Source organism: Dipodomys merriami, unplaced genomic scaffold (assembly GCF_024711535.1).
Source record: "Dipodomys merriami isolate MVZ:Mamm:240054 unplaced genomic scaffold, mDipMer1.0.p SCAF_3, whole genome shotgun sequence".
NCBI lineage: Eukaryota > Metazoa > Chordata > Mammalia > Rodentia > Heteromyidae > Dipodomys > Dipodomys merriami.
This window is the reverse complement of record NW_027204492.1, coordinates 83459793-83475465: the sequence shown is the minus strand read 5'-3', so window position 1 is coordinate 83475465 and position 15673 is coordinate 83459793. Positions and strand designations below refer to the sequence as shown.

At 41.6% G+C, this 15673-nt stretch overlaps 1 long non-coding RNA gene across 3 annotated transcripts in view; it reads right to left on the bottom strand.

Moving 5' to 3' along the window:
• The window catches only part of LOC138840334 (uncharacterized), a 245295-nt gene extending 235060 nt beyond the window's left edge, over window positions 1-10235 (bottom strand). For all 3 annotated transcript variants that reach the window (XR_011376069.1, XR_011376067.1, XR_011376068.1), the window contains exon 1: window positions 10042-10235. This is a non-coding gene — a long non-coding RNA (uncharacterized lncRNA). The remainder of the gene's footprint in view (window positions 1-10041) is intronic.
• Between the last annotated feature and the right edge of the window lie 5438 nt (window positions 10236-15673).

The window sequence follows — 15673 nt, the reverse complement described above, 5'->3', positions numbered from 1 at the left end:
AAGGTTGGACAAATGGGATTGCATGAAATTGCAGAGCTTCTGCATGGCAAAGGACATAGCTAGCAAGATCAATAGAAAGCCCACGGAATGGGAGAAGATCTTCACTAGCCATACAACCGACAAGGGTCTCATATGTAAAATATACTTGGAACTCAAAAAATTAAATCCCCCAACAACAAATCCTCAAAGAAACAACTGCCCAATAAATAAGTGGGCTAAAGACTTAAAGAGAATATGCGAAAGCATCATACTGTACACACACATAAAATATAATTAAGAATACCTGAAAAAAAAAAGACTTAAAGAGAAACTTCTCTGAAGAAAGAAGGATGGCCAATAGACACATGAAGAAATGCTCAACATCCCTAGCCATAAAAGAAATGCAAATCAAAACAACATTGAGATACCACCTCACTCCAGTTAGAATGGCAAAAATCAAGAACTCTAACAACAACAGATGCTGGAGGGGATGTGGACAGAAGGGAACCTTACTTCATTGTTGGTGGGAGTGTAAACTTGTTCAACCACTTTGGAAAGCAGTATGGAGGTTCCTCAAAAGACTTCACATAGAGCTCCCCTATGACCCAGCAATCCCACTTTTGGGCATTTACCCAAATGTTTACAAACAAGACCACACTAAAGCTACCAGCACAACTATATTTATTGCAGCGTTATTTACCATAGCTAAGATATGGAACCAACCCAGATGCCCCTCAGTAGATGAATGGATCAAGAAAATGTGGTATATATACACAATGGAATTCTATGCCTCCATCAGAAAGAATGACATTGCCCCTTTTGTTAGGAAATTAAAGACATGGAAAAAATTATATTAAGTAAAGTAAGCCAGGCCCAAAGAAACATAGGTCCCATGGTTTCCCTTATTTGCAATATCTAGTATATGTATGAGTCAAGCAGAAAAGCTGATGGTGGGAATTGAAATCTAAGGAGAGACCGAGTTAAATATAAGATCATGAATGCCAGCTGGGCCTCTGTGGTTCTCGCATGTAAGCCACCTAATGAGTAGTCTCAGAAAGCAGAGTCTATGATACATTTTTCTCTAGTTACCCACTTAAAAGCTGGAAGTAGACCAGGGGCTCAAGTTGTAGAGCACTAGCCTTGAGTGGACAAATCTCAGGGTCAGTGCCCAGTCCCTGAAGTCCAGCTCTAGGCCTGGCACCAAAAAAAGAAAAATCATGAAAGTGACAACCAGGTGGGGAGAGAGAATGATGTACTGAATAGTATTTTTTAAGTAGAACATATTCCCTCATTTATTTATTTTGCTTTCCCCCTTTTTAATGGTGTGTGGGTGTGATGTTCTCACCTAGGAATAGTCTACTGTGAAGAAGAGACATGGCAGTTTCTGTGCTTTCTTTTAGGGGAGTGAGAAGTTTGGAGTCTTCTGTCCACATTCTGTCTCCATGTGTCTAGTATCAGGGTGGGCCACAACTCTTGGCATTGATGGTATATTGTGGAGAACCTCTTGCCTCCTCAGACTGAGCTCTGTCCTCAGAATAGGCCTCCAATTGATAGTTCCTCCCCCTCCTCTCCAAACATCACAGCTTTCACTGATTCAGAACATCTAAAACTTCATTTAAGCTTATAACCACGTTTTTTTGGGCATTGTAAGTCTTTAAGAAACCATTCTAAGCAGGCACAGGTGGCTCATACCTGTAATCTTAACTACTTAGTAGGCTGAGGTTGATGATCATAATTGAAGCCAGACTGCATAGGAAAGTCCCTGAAATTCTTATCTTTAATTAACCACCAAAAAGCCAGAAGTGGAACTGTGACTTTAGGGGATGGAGTGTCAGATTTGAGCAAAAAAGCTCAAGGATAATGCCCAGGACCAGATTTCAAGCCTCGAGTACAACACACACACACACACACACACACACACACACACACACACACACACACACACACACACACACACACACACACACACACACACACACACACACACAGAATGTGTGTGATAGTTATATCACAGTTAATGAACATATATAAATTCAATGTTATCACCAAAGCACTCAAGGAAGTGTCACTGTCGCTCAAGTGATAGCCTTGAGCTGAAGAGCTCAGGGACAGTGCCAGTCTGAGTTCAAGCCCCACAACCAAAGGGGAAAAAAAGCACTCAAATGCCTCTTGTTGTTCATAGAGAACTCTTTGTCTGTGTGTCATTTAATGGGAGCTGTGCTTGCAGAGCTATCTGACATCCATATTAGCCAAACTCTCACTAACTGCAAAACCATCTTAGACTTTGCCAGTTCTTTGGGAGTCATTATAACTCTCTGGGATTACTATGAATTTTGATTTGTATTAAGTCTTCACAACATTTTAGTGAGGAATTGATGCAAGCAAGGAAGCACACAGAACTGCCATTAAAATGACTCACAAGAGAGGTGGGTTAACTTTGTGCCCCAGAGTGAAGTTATGCATAAACTGGCAAACAGAAATATTAAAACAATGAAATCACCACTCATTAGTAAAACACACACATACTTCAAAACCCAAAATTAGGAATAGTGCTTGAATGGAAGGGTGGAGTACCTTTACATATGACAGTATAGGGCAATAAGATAACTGTATGTAGCACTAAAAAAATCTGCCTTTCCAGCCCAGAACATTGTTGGAAACTATCAATTGAAGAGGGATAGTTTCCTTCACATTAAATAAAGTGTTCACACTTGTCAATACAATAAATCTGTTTCTGGAGAGATATTCAAAATAAAACATTTAAAAGGTTGAGATCCAGGAGGATCAATGCCAGCCATTGCAACCCACTTTGGAAGAATCCTTCTCAAGCAAGTCTGGGCTTGATGCTGTGTGAGTTATCCCAGCTATGACAGGATGCAAAAAATGGAAGAAAAAAAGCCCAGGCCCACCTCTATCAAAATTGAAGATCTGACATTGAGATCACCATGGAATACAAGTATAGAATGCCAGCTCATTAGTTTAGCATTTATCTAGAAAAATAAAACTCTGATTTCATACCACATTATTGACATAATAATAATCCAGGCTGCCAGAGCTTTTGTTCAAAAATATTGTTTACAATAATGAAGAGCTACTCCAGTTCTCTTCAATTTAGTATTAGAATGCCTACCTGGAGCAACAAGACAAGATATAAACATAAAGGGGATCCAAATAGGAAAAGATGAAGTAAAACTCTCCCTCTTTGCAGATGACACGATCTTGTATTAAAAGAACCCCATGGACTCCACTCCCAAGTTACCTGAGTTGATTAGAAACTTTGGCAAAGTAGCTGGATACAAAATTAACCCTCAAAAATCAATGGCTTTTCTGTATGCCAATAACTAGAAGAGCATGGCTGAAATCAGGAAAGCAACTTCTTTTGTAATAGCCCCACAAAAAATAACATACCTAGGAGTTAACTAAAGAAGTAAAGGAACTCTATGATGAAAACTTTATAAACCTGAAAAAGGAAATTAAAGCAGAACTAAGGAAGTGGAAAACCCTCCTATGCTCCTGGATTGGGAGGATTAACATCATGAAAATAGCAATACTGCCAAACACAATCTACAAATTCAATGCGATACGTATACATATCCCAACCTCATTCTTCAATGAAATAGAAGAAGCAATCCAAAAATTCATATGGAACAATAAAAGACCCAAAATAGCAAAAACAATCCTTAGCAGAAAGAACAGTGCTAGAGGAATATTAATACCAAACTTCACACGCTACTACAAAGCCATAGTAATCAAAACAGCTTGATACTGCACAAGAACAGACCTGAGGACCAATAGAATAGAACTGAAGACCCAGAAATGAACCCACAGATGTATAGTCACCCAATTTTCAATAAGGGAGCTAAAAATATAGAATGAAAGACAGTCTCTTCAGTAAATGGTGCTGGCAAAATTGGTTAATCACTTGTAGAAAACTAAAGCTAGATCCTTATATATCACCCTGCACCAGAATCAACTCCAAATGGATCAAAGATCTCGAAGGCAAAGCAGACACCCGGAAAACATTACAGGAAGGAATAGAAGAAACTCTTGGGCTCCTTGGCACAGGCTGAAATTTTCTTAATAAAGACCCAGAAACACAGCAAATCAAAGAAAGTTTGGATAAATGGGATTACATGAAACTGCAGAGCTTCTGCATGGCAAAGGACATAGCTAGCAAGATCAATAGAAAGCCCATGGATTAGGAGAAGATCTTCATAGCCATACAACGAACAAGGGTCTCATAACTAAAATATACTTAGAACTCAAAAAACTAAATCCCCCAACAACAAATCCTCAAAGAAACAACTGCTCAGTTAGTAAGTGGGCTCAAGACTTAAAGAGAGACTTCTCTGAAGAGAAAATAAGAATGGCCAATAGACACATGAAGAAATGCTCAACTCTCTAGCCACAAAATAAATGCAAATCAAAACAACATTGAGATTCCACCCCCTCAACCCAGTTAGAATGACTGTAATCAAGAAATCCAATAACAACAGATGCTGGAGGGGATGTGGACAGAAGGGGACCCTACTGCATTGTTGGTGGGAGTGTAAACTTGTTCAACCACTTTGGAAAGCATGACCCAGCAATCCCACTTTTAGGCATTTACCCAAATGATCACAAACAAGGCCATACTAAAGCTATCAGCACAACAATGTTTATCGCAGAATTATTCACAATAGTTAAGATATGGAACCAACCCAGATGCCTCTCAGTAAATGAATGGATCAAGAACATGTGGTATTTATATATACAATGGAATTCTATGCCTCCATCAGAAAGAATGATATCGCCCCATCTGTTAGGAAATAGAAAGACCTGGAAAAAATTATAGTAAGTGAAGTAAGCCAGGTCCAAAGAAACATAGGTCCCATGGTTATCTGCCACGCCTACTCCAGTGGAGTCTGCTTAGCATGGGAAACCAGCTTTCAGACCTGAGAATGGAGCTTCAGAGACCTATCTCTGAGTATTGGGACTTCACCGAAGTCTACCTTGTAGAATAGGGCTTCAAAGAGGCCTACTCCTGGAAAGGCTGGCAAACCCCTGGGAAAGATGTGTTTCTGTTTCTGTTTTTCTTTTCTCCACTGTATAAGAGTGCCTATTAATCTTTTACTGTTTCTGCTGCTCATTGTACTTACTCATGCTCAACGTTCCCTTATTCAAAGCTCTTTCTTAAGAGTGTTGACGACTCCAATATCTGATGAGTGTCTTAAAAATATGACTAACTCACCAGAGCTAAGTGCTACCCTGAAACCCCTCTTATGGAGGCTAGTAGACAAGTCATAAGTAAATGTAAAAGTATTGGGTGTTTCACGATGTCACTTCAGCAGAAGGAATTGTTTGTAAGAGATTTACAAGAAGCTGTAGGCGCAGCTAGAACAGAAAGAATGTATGGCAATTGCTGAGAGAACTACTTAGGAGAAAGAATTTCCTGTTACTCTCTTTCATTTACTAAGAGACTTGCTAGATCTAGGTCTCCTTGGTGCTTACTATTAAAAAAGGAACAGGAAAGATCTTATGGGACAGTTAAGGCCTCTATAAAAGAAGGTAATGGTTAATTGGTGATAAACATCGAAACCCACTGTATTTCTTAAAAATAGAGATAAGCCGGAAACAAGTGCCTATCAGGCGACCAGCTGGTGACCACCCAAGAATGAAGCCCTGCAGCAAGATTGTGTAACCTTCTGCCCTTTCTTATGGAGACTTTTTGCTATAAAAGTTTGTTATCCTCTGCATTAAATCGCACTCAGCATCCACTCCTCTTGTGTGTGAGTTGTCTGTTTGCCATCTCCCCACCTATTCCAGTTCCTCCACTAGGTGTCCTCCGTCGTCCCTACAGAGCCGGTCAGCGGCACATATCCATAAGGATGGCAAAAGGCCAGGGTTCACAGGAATGTGGCCTACTCTTTGACCAGATTAGGTGCACTATGCTAAGAGGGCAATCATTAGAAGGGGCAATAGTGAATGAGGTCCTCAATTTGCCCTGTATCAGGCACAACCAGCTGTCAATTTGACCTATCCCCCAGACAGTGTAAAAATTAACATAGTTACCTCCTTGTGTATGAGGCCTCTACTAAGGACAACTCAGGGGTTTCATAGAAACACTATAGAATCACTTACATATTCCCACGGATTAGGAGGCCAGCGATCTTGGTCTCCCACAGGTCTACAAAGACCAGTAAGTATATCAGACTCCTTGCAAGAGAAAGATAACTCAGTTCACTGTCATTACAGGGAACTCAGTTTGTATCTGATGACAATCATCTTACTATGAACAATTCATTAAAGCCACTTACACAACCATTTTCACCGCGGCACTATTCGCCACAGTCAAGTATGAAAACAGCCCAGAGGCCATTCAACTGACACATGGAGCAAGAAGATGTCAGACACACACCAGACACACACACACACACACACACACACACACACACACACACACACTGTGCATTTATCTGTCTGTGTCTGTGTCTGTGTGTCTGTGCTCACAATGGAACTTTATCATCTATTAGGAAGTAGATTATATCATTAGCACAAAAATGAATGTGCCTGGAATTCTATGCCTCCATCAGAAAGAATGACATTGCCCCACTTGTTAGGAAATGGAAAGACTTGGAAAAAAATTATATAAAGTGAAGTAAGCCAGGCCCAAAGAAACATAGGTCCCATGGTTTCCCTTATTTGCAATAACTAGTATATGTCTGAGACAAGCAGAAAAGGTCAGATAAGTTGATGTTAGGTGAAATGAACCCCAAGATAAGTATTCAAATGTTTTTACTTTCATGCGATTGTTTCTAACATATTTATAAGATGATTTCTTTGTTGCTTTGTATGTCCCTCCCCCACAGTATAACCCCTGCTTTCACTGTATTTGATGTTGATATAATTTGTGGCGGGGAAGGGAAAAAACAAATCGTTTAAATAGAGATACAGGTGAACCCAATGCAACAATGAGATGTACAAGTCGTTATGTCGAAAAATGAACTTTACAACTTTGGCAGGGGGGGGTGGGAAGGGATAGGAAGGGGAAACAAAGGAGGAGGCAACAATGCTTGATAAGAAATGTACTCATTATCTTGCCCATGTAATTGTAACCCCTCTGTACAGTATGTTCACAATAAAAAAATTTTTTAAAAAAGAAATGTACTCATTATCTTGCCCATGTAATTGTAACCCCTCTGTACGGTATAAATGTACCTGGAAAAAATTATATTAAGTGAAGGACATCAGGCCTAGAGAGACAAAGGACATCTGTGTTTTCATATATATATATATATATATATATATATATGTATATGTATATATATACATATATATGTATACATATAATTTGGATTTCATTTATAAATAAATATATATATATATGCACACACAGGATCATATACACATGTACACGAGTGTTTTATGTATGGCATGGGAAGGGGAGTAGTCCAATGAGGTAACTTTTTGAATGATTCACAGATTAATACAATGAATATGAGAATATTGGTACTTGAAGTGTCAGGAAGGGGTGAGGTGAATGGGAGAAGGGGTAGATAAAATGAAGGTGAAAGAATGCCATCAGAATGTTTAAAGTTTATATGTAAAAATAAAACTAGGAAAATGGCCAGGTGCCAGTGGCTCATACCTGTAATCTAGCTACTCAAGAAGCTGAGATCTGGGGCTGGGAAGGTGGCTCAGTGGTAGAGCGCTTGCCTTGCATGCTCGAGGCTCTGGGTTCGATTCCTCAGCCCCACATAAGCAAAAAGAAAAAAAAGCTGGAAGTGGCGCTGTGGCTCAAGTGGTAGAGTGCTAGCCTTGAGCTGAAGAGCTGAAGGACAGCGCCCAGGCCCAGAGTTCAGGCCCCACGACCGGACCCAAAAAAAAAAAAAAAAAAAAAAAAAGAAGCTGAGATCTGAGGATCACAGAATGAAGTCAGTAGGGACATGAAAGACCATGGGACTCATCTCCAATTAATCACAAAAAAAAAAGCTGGAAGTGGCACTGTGGCACAAGTGGTAGAGTGGTAGCCTTGAGCAAAAAAGAAGCTCAGGGACAGCACCCAAGCCCAAAGTTCAAATTCCAGGACCAGCAATACAACAGCAAAACAACAAGAACAACAACAAAACCTAGGAAAATGAAGGTGATAGATGGGGATGGGAGAGATAGGGGAGAATAGTGAAAAGAGTGATATTGACCGTGATGCATTGTACTAATAAACTGACATATTACTTTGTAACCCCTTTATACAAGTTAAGAAAGGTATAATAAAGTAATCTTATCTATATGCCTTATTTTATGTTGGTGCTGTTATTGTTTTTACAATTGCTTTTATTTTATGTGGTTAAGATATTTAACCAGATGAAAGCATCCACAGTGAAAAATGATTAGACTCCCTTCTATACCCCATTTTCTTTCCAGAGGCTATGGGACGGCCTTGGGCCCCATGGTCTCTATTACTCTTCTCTGTGAAGACTTGGTGAGTGAAATGTGACAGGATGGCTATCAGTTGGATCAGGAGATCTGTAGCTTGGAAAGAACATAAAAAGTTGTAGATATGGAAAATGGCAGTAATGGTTGTTTAGAAGGTAGAAAATGAAGGCACAGACACCTGGATTTGAATCAAGAATCTACAATTATACTTTCTATAACCTTGAGACTATTGATTAACCTTTCCATGGCTCAATTACCATACTATGTCTGCCTTTTAAATACCTGTGGCTTCCCTGGAGATCAAAGTTAAAGACTCTCTTCTGTCAGTCAAGACCTCTAAGTTAATTTGTGATGGTCTTAAAGTGCACCTCAGTAGAAGAGCACCTGTCAAGCTTTTGAGAGGCAAAAAACCCAAAAAAAACAAAAAACCCTTCCATCCTCACCACTGTCTCATACAAAAGCCACCTCATTTGAGCCACGGGATCATGGCTCATGCATGTAATCATACTACTCATGAGACTTTAGTTCTGAGGATCTTGGATCAAAGCCAGCCCAGAAAGTCCATGAGCCTCTTATTGTGAATTAACCACCAAAAATCCAGAAATGGGGCTATTACTCAAGTGATAGACCCCCAGATCTGAACAAAAAGCTGAGAAGGCAATGGGCAATGCTTTGTCCCTGAGTTTAAGACCGAGTACTCATTAAAAATACTCACCTTATTTGTAAAATCAGGATATCGATCATATTTGGGATTATTATTTAATTTTGCCAGGTTACTCATCTCCAGGGTAAAAATAACATCTTTCTCCTTATTGATGTACTGATATGGGCAGGAATGCCACATACACTACTTCTATTCACCTTGTTGAGAAATGTAAATTATACCTGCTTCTCTAAAATAAGCAGTGATAAAGAAATAACTGCATGATTTTTTGTTCTACAAAATGGCTGCCCACCCAGAATCACCCGCCCCACAGGAATCAGATGGAATCCTAGCTAGCTGTTCATTCTATGACATGGCTCCCAGAAAACTGGGGAATATCAGGTCCTCCACTGCTATTACTTAGTCCATCTCATGGAAGGTCTAATTCAATGGGAAGTTTCTCACTATCAGGGAACAGAAATAAACATTCCCTGCATATCACACAGAGCTCCTCTGATTATACCCTGCCCGCCCGCACACACGCACACACAGAAATAAACATTCCCTGCATATCACACAGAGTTCCTCTGATTATACCCCGCCCGCACGCACACACGCACAAGTGCGCGCGCGCGTGTACACACACACACACACACACACACACCCTGTTTATCTGCCCTCCCATGGCAGGCATGTCTCCTTCCTATGTAATTGAAAAGCAAAAGCAGCTCCACAGAGATTTTGGTCTCTATCTGGGGCACTCTGCCTTTGGTTTCAGCCAGAATGCATGCAACTTCAGCTTTCCTTTTCTAGTGGGCTTCTTCAGCTTAGATCAAAATACATACATACACACATACATACATACTTGCATATACAACGGAAATAAATAAAATCAAAGAGCAGCACCTGTCCTTGCATGCATACTTGAAACCAGAACAGCCCTTCCATGAGTGGGCACCATCTAGAGACCACTCTCAGGTTTCCAGGGATTCCACCACTGATATTACCTTGGCCTCCCAGAAGCTCCTCTGATGGCTGCCTCCTGATTCCCCATGGAAAAGTCGTGTGGTCCCGAGAGTTGAGCTGTTAGGAGGGTGGCTAAAATACCATTTCCGAGGAGCCGAAATCTGCCATGCATTACAGTCACAGAAACTGGCCTCCGGCCTTCCTTCTAGCTACCAGAGCAGCATAGTCCACAAAATGAGGGATCTGACCTCTATAAAACATTCCCTTCCTGGTCACTCAGGCCCCACCCCTCTGACCAATACTTTCCCAGTGTGGACACTCTACCTCTGAATGTGGGTTCTTCTCTGTGGTCTTAACCCTTGGGCTCCCAGCACAGCTGTGTTTACAGGACTTGAGCAGGGGAGGCAGCACCACAGGAACCAGATGACCTGATGTGCTCCAGAGAAGCAAGAGATTTGGCCTCCTGAATAAATAGGATTACAGGCATAAGCCTTCAGCATAAGGCAAAAAAACTGTTTCTTTTCATGAAATAAAACTGAAGCTAAAAAAAGAGAGAAAGGATGAGACTCAGATGAGTCATGTCTCACTACTGAGCCTCAGCCTGGTGATAGGGGTTCCCATAGAACCAGGCTGGGTCTCTTGGAGGATCTGTGGATTAACACTAATTCTTTTCATGAAAAAATTAAATGAAAAAAAAAAAGAGAAAAAGCATGTCATACTCACTAGGAAGACAGCCACATTGTAATTGAATAAAAAATCTTGCTAGCTAAGAGTACAGGAGTGTGAACAGAAAGGCAGGGTAGGCTTGGTGCTGGTGACTCTCATCAGTAACCCTGGCTACTCAAAAAACTGAGCTCTGAGGATCACAGTTAAAAGTCAGCCTGGACAAGAAAGTCTGTGACCCTCCCCCACAGTATAAGCCCTGCTTTCACTGTATTTGATGTCGGTATAATTTGTGGAGGGGAAGGGGAAAAACAAGTTGTTTAAATAAGGATACAGGTGGACCCGTTGCAGCAATGAGAAGTACAAGTTGTCATGTCGAAAACGAACTTTACAACTTTGGTGGGGGTGAGGATTGGGGGGGGGAGGCTGGGAAGGGATGGGAAGGGGAAACAAAGGAGGAGGCTACAATGCTTGATAAGAAATGTACTCATTATCTTGCCCATGTAATTGTAACCCCTCTGTACAGTATTTTTACAATAAAAAAATTTTTAAAAGAAATCTGTGAGATTCTTGGCTCCAATTAAAAACTGGAAAACCACAAGAGGAGCTGTGGTTCAAAGTTGTAGAGCACTAGCTTTGAGCAAAAGAGCTCAGAGACAGTGCTCGGGCCCTGAATTCAAGCCCCACAACCACCCCTGGCCACGTGGAAGCTGCTTTCTTCCTCCCATTTAAAGCACTCATAGGTATGAGACTGAAGTGCTGATTACATCACAAGAGAATTTTATATTTTAATACTTACAAGTGGTCAGTATCCTGACTAGTTTTGTATTCTACAATGAGTGGGTGAGTATATGAGCAGACATCCATCACCTGAAGCTATAATATCCAAAGTATTTCAGCTTCCAAAATTTATGAATACTACTTTGATGTCACGTTACAAATTTCACAGTTGATCTCACTGACAGTTTGTGGTTAGGATGTAGGTGGGGATGGGTGCATGACTAAGAGGTACAAAGTGAGAAAAGCATACCTGAGACCCTGAATTAAATCTTCTGTGAACACTTGCTCATGAACACACAAACACACACAGAAATGCAGGCATATTAAATATTGTATAAAATAAATTTGATTCTCTGAGTAAAATGCGTAATGGGAAACAAATAAATTTTGTGATTTTACCTCAGTTCCACGTCCATAATATCTCATGATATACATATATATGTATTTATGTATATCTGTGAATGAATCTAGATAATATGCAAATGTTCCAAAACTTGGGAATTTTCTAAAATCCACTGAATATCTGGCCCTTGCCTTTTTTTTTTTCTGTTTCAGTCTTTCTGTATGTCTCTGTCTCTGTCTCTCTTTGTGTTTCTTTTTCTTTTCTTTTCTTTCTTTCTTTTTTTTTTTTTTTGGTCATGGGGCTTGAACTCTGGGCCTGGGCAATGTCCCTCAGCTCTTCAGCTCAAGGCAAGTGCTCTACCACTTGAGCCACTCTGCCACTTTCGTTTTTCTGGTGGTTAATTGGAGATACGAGTCTCAGGGGCTTTCCTGCCCTGGCTGGCTTTGAGCTGTGATCCTCAGATCTCAGCCTCCTGAGTAGCTAGGATTACAGGCGTGAGCCACCGGCGCCTGTCTTCTCTCTGTCTCTCTGTCTCTCTGTCTCTGTCTCTCTGTCTCTCTGTCTCTCTGTCTCTCTGTCTCTCTGTCTCTCTGTCTCTGTCTCTGTCTCTCTCTCTCTCTCTCTCTCTCTCTCTCTCTCTCTCTCTCTCTCTCTCTCTCTCTCTCTCTCTGCCCATGCACCCATACCACTCTCTCACTATCTGTCTGTGCATCTCTTTTGTTTTCTCCAAGCTTCATCTGTCTCTCTGTCATACCCAGCTCTCAGGGTTCTTTCTCTCTGATTCTCCCTCTCTCTTTCAAGCTTTCTCTCTCTCCCCTGCTGTCTCACACTGTCTTGCTCATGCTGGTTTTCTCTCTCTTGTACTCTCTCTCTTTTGCTGTCTCTTTTGTTTTCTTTTCCTTGCCTATGTTCTCTTTCTCCTGCATCCCCCGTGTGCTGTCTCTCTCTAATGCTATCTCTCTCTTTTGTGCTCTCTCATGCTTTCTCCTGCCTGTCTCTTGTTCTCTCCCCTTCCCTTCTCTATTTGTGTTCTATCTCCCTCCTTTCTCTCAAGCTGTCTTTCTCATGCTGTCTCTCCTCTCTCTTATTCTCTCTCCCTCTTCTCTCCTTCTCTCATTGCTCAGTTCTCACTCCTTCCCTTTTCTCCTCTTCCCTCTAACCTCCTCTCTCTTCTCTCTCATGCTTTCTCTCTTTCATGTGCTCTCTCTCTTAACCACCCTCTCTCTCTCTCTTAACCACCCTCTCTCTCTCCCCTCCCTCCTTCTCTCTCTCCTCTCCTCTCCTCTCCCTCTCCCTCTCCCTCTCCCTCTCCCTCTCCCTCTCCCTCTCCCTCTCCCTCTCCCTCTCTCTCTCTCTCTCTCTCTCTCTCTCTCTCTCTCTCTCTCTCTCTCTCTCTCTCTCTCTCTCTCTCTCTCTCTCTCTCTCTCTCTCTCTCTCTCTCTCTCTCTCTCTCTGGCCTTCCTGCTCTGGAGCAAGTCAGGCCATGTAGTTCTTGCAGTGCTGCCTCCAATGTTCAAGTTCCACAAACAGAGCCGCACTGGGATCTCAAGGGTTAAGACCATAGACAGGAGCCAACTTCCAGAGCTAGAGAGGCCACACTGGGAAGATATTGTTCAGAGCAAGGAGGCCTGGGTAGCCAAGTAGGGAATGCTTTATGGAGGCCTGCCTTTGGTTTGTGGCCCAGGGTGCCTTGGTAGCTAGAAGGAAGGTCTAGGGCCAGTTTCTGTGCCAGGAAGCCAAGAAGGGTTCAGCTCCTCAGAGAGGTGGCATCCTGGTCACCCACCCTGCAGCCCAACTCTGGGGAATCTGCAGGATTTTTCCATGAAGAGTCAGGAAGCAACCTCCAGAGAAGATTTTGGGAAGCCAAGGTGATGTTATTGGTGGGAACCCTGGGAACCGAGAATAGGGCTTTAGGTGGTGGCCGCTTCTGGATGGACTGTTCTGGTTTAAAGTGTGCATGGAAGGACAAGTGCCTGTTCTTTGGTTTTATTTATTTACTGTATTATGTATTTTGGTCTAAGTTGAAGCTGACTGAAAAAGAATTTGCATACATTCAAGCTGCTTCCTAAGGCAGAGAGCCCCCTGACATGGAGACCAATGTATCTGGGGAGCTGCTTTTGCCTTTCAATTTCATCTGAAGGTCACATGTCTGCCATCCGTGGGAAGTTTAACACTAGAGGGGGTGATTTTTGTAATCAGAAGAACTTTGCATGTACATTATTGCAGGGAATGTTTATCTCTGTTTCCTGATAGTTGATGAGAACCTTCCCATTGAATTACACCTTCCAAGAGATGGTCAAAGTGCTAGGTGTAAGAGGACCTGGCATTCCCCAGTGTTCTGGAACCATAACAAAGAGTGGACAGCTAGCAAGCCTCCATGTGATTCCTGTGGGGGAGGGAGGTTCCTTATAGACAACCATTTTCTAGAACACAAAAGCACACAGGGGTTTTAAAAAAAATCACTGCTAATTTCAGGGAGGCAGGTAAAATTACAGTTTTCAACAACGTGAAAAAAAGCAAGTTATTTGTCATTCCTATCATGCCAGTACAACCAACAGGGAGAAGCATTTTATTTTTACCCTGGAAGTAAATAACTAGGCAAAATGAATACCAAATATCAGCATCCTCATTTTACAAATGAGGTCACTTTTTGTGTAGGTACTGAGGTGTGATCTTGGGGCCCAGGTCCTGCCCTGTACTCATTTTCTCTCAGGTCTGAGGCTCTACCACTTGAGCCATTACTCCACTTCTTTATTTTGGATGCTAAATGGCTATGAGTCTCATGGACTTTCCAGGCTAACTTTGATCCTCAGAGCTAAGTCTCCTGGGTAGTATGATTACAGGCATGAGTCCCAGTGACCTGGCTCAAATAAGGTGGCTTTTGTGTGTGTGGATGCACTGGGGATGAAAGTTTCTAGTCTCTCAAAAGTTTAGCAGGTGCTCTACTACTGAGCTGCACTTTAAAGCCATCCCAAATTTACTGGGGATAAGGCCTAGTAGTAGAAGATTTGACTGCCAGATGAAGATTTCTTGGGTTTGATCTCCTGCCAAGCCACAACATTTTAAGAAGGTAAAGATAATGTGGTCATTGAGCTACAGAGAGGTTATGTAACATACCCAAAGTTATAGAAAGAATGATTGGTGGATTCTTGACTCAAATCCCAGTGTTATTGGATTTATCTTCTATCTCTCAGGCAACCATATAGTCCCACTTTCCATATCCACACACTGGTATGTGCTCTTCAAGCTATAGATCTTCTGATCCAACTGACAGCTCTCCAGTGTCATCACACTCACCAGGACTTCACAGAGAAGAGTATTAAAGACCATGGGGCCCAAGACTTTCCCCTCCCCCTGATGAGAGAAAGGGGCTATAGAAGGGAGTCTACAGGCTGTGAAGGGGGATGTGTGTTTCTCTGAGGGACAAACTGATATCCAATAGGACTCCACACAAAAAACAATGAACACTGATTATAGTCAATATTTTTACCCCATATTTAGAGGCCGAGTCTTGCTATCTAGTCTGATTACTATGAAGGCCAATTTGGCCTTATATACCTGCTCTTCCAGCCACTGCCCTCCCCCCACTCTCATTTAGTTGTTTTCTTTTCTTCCATTTTTTTAACCTTTGTCAATACCATGATGTGTCATGTAGATATTTAAAACCAAATATGTAGGTATGTAGGATAAGTCATTCCTATTTTATGTGAAGCATCATCTCACTCTGATGTATAAAACAAGAATATTCTCTGAGACTATATATCAACAATAACAGGTCCATTGCATTGGCCCTCAGCTTGTTTTTTGTTTGTGTCTGTTCTCAGAACTAGAGATCTACCACTTGAGCCATTTCTCTACTTCCAGCTTTTTGGTGATTAACTGGAGAT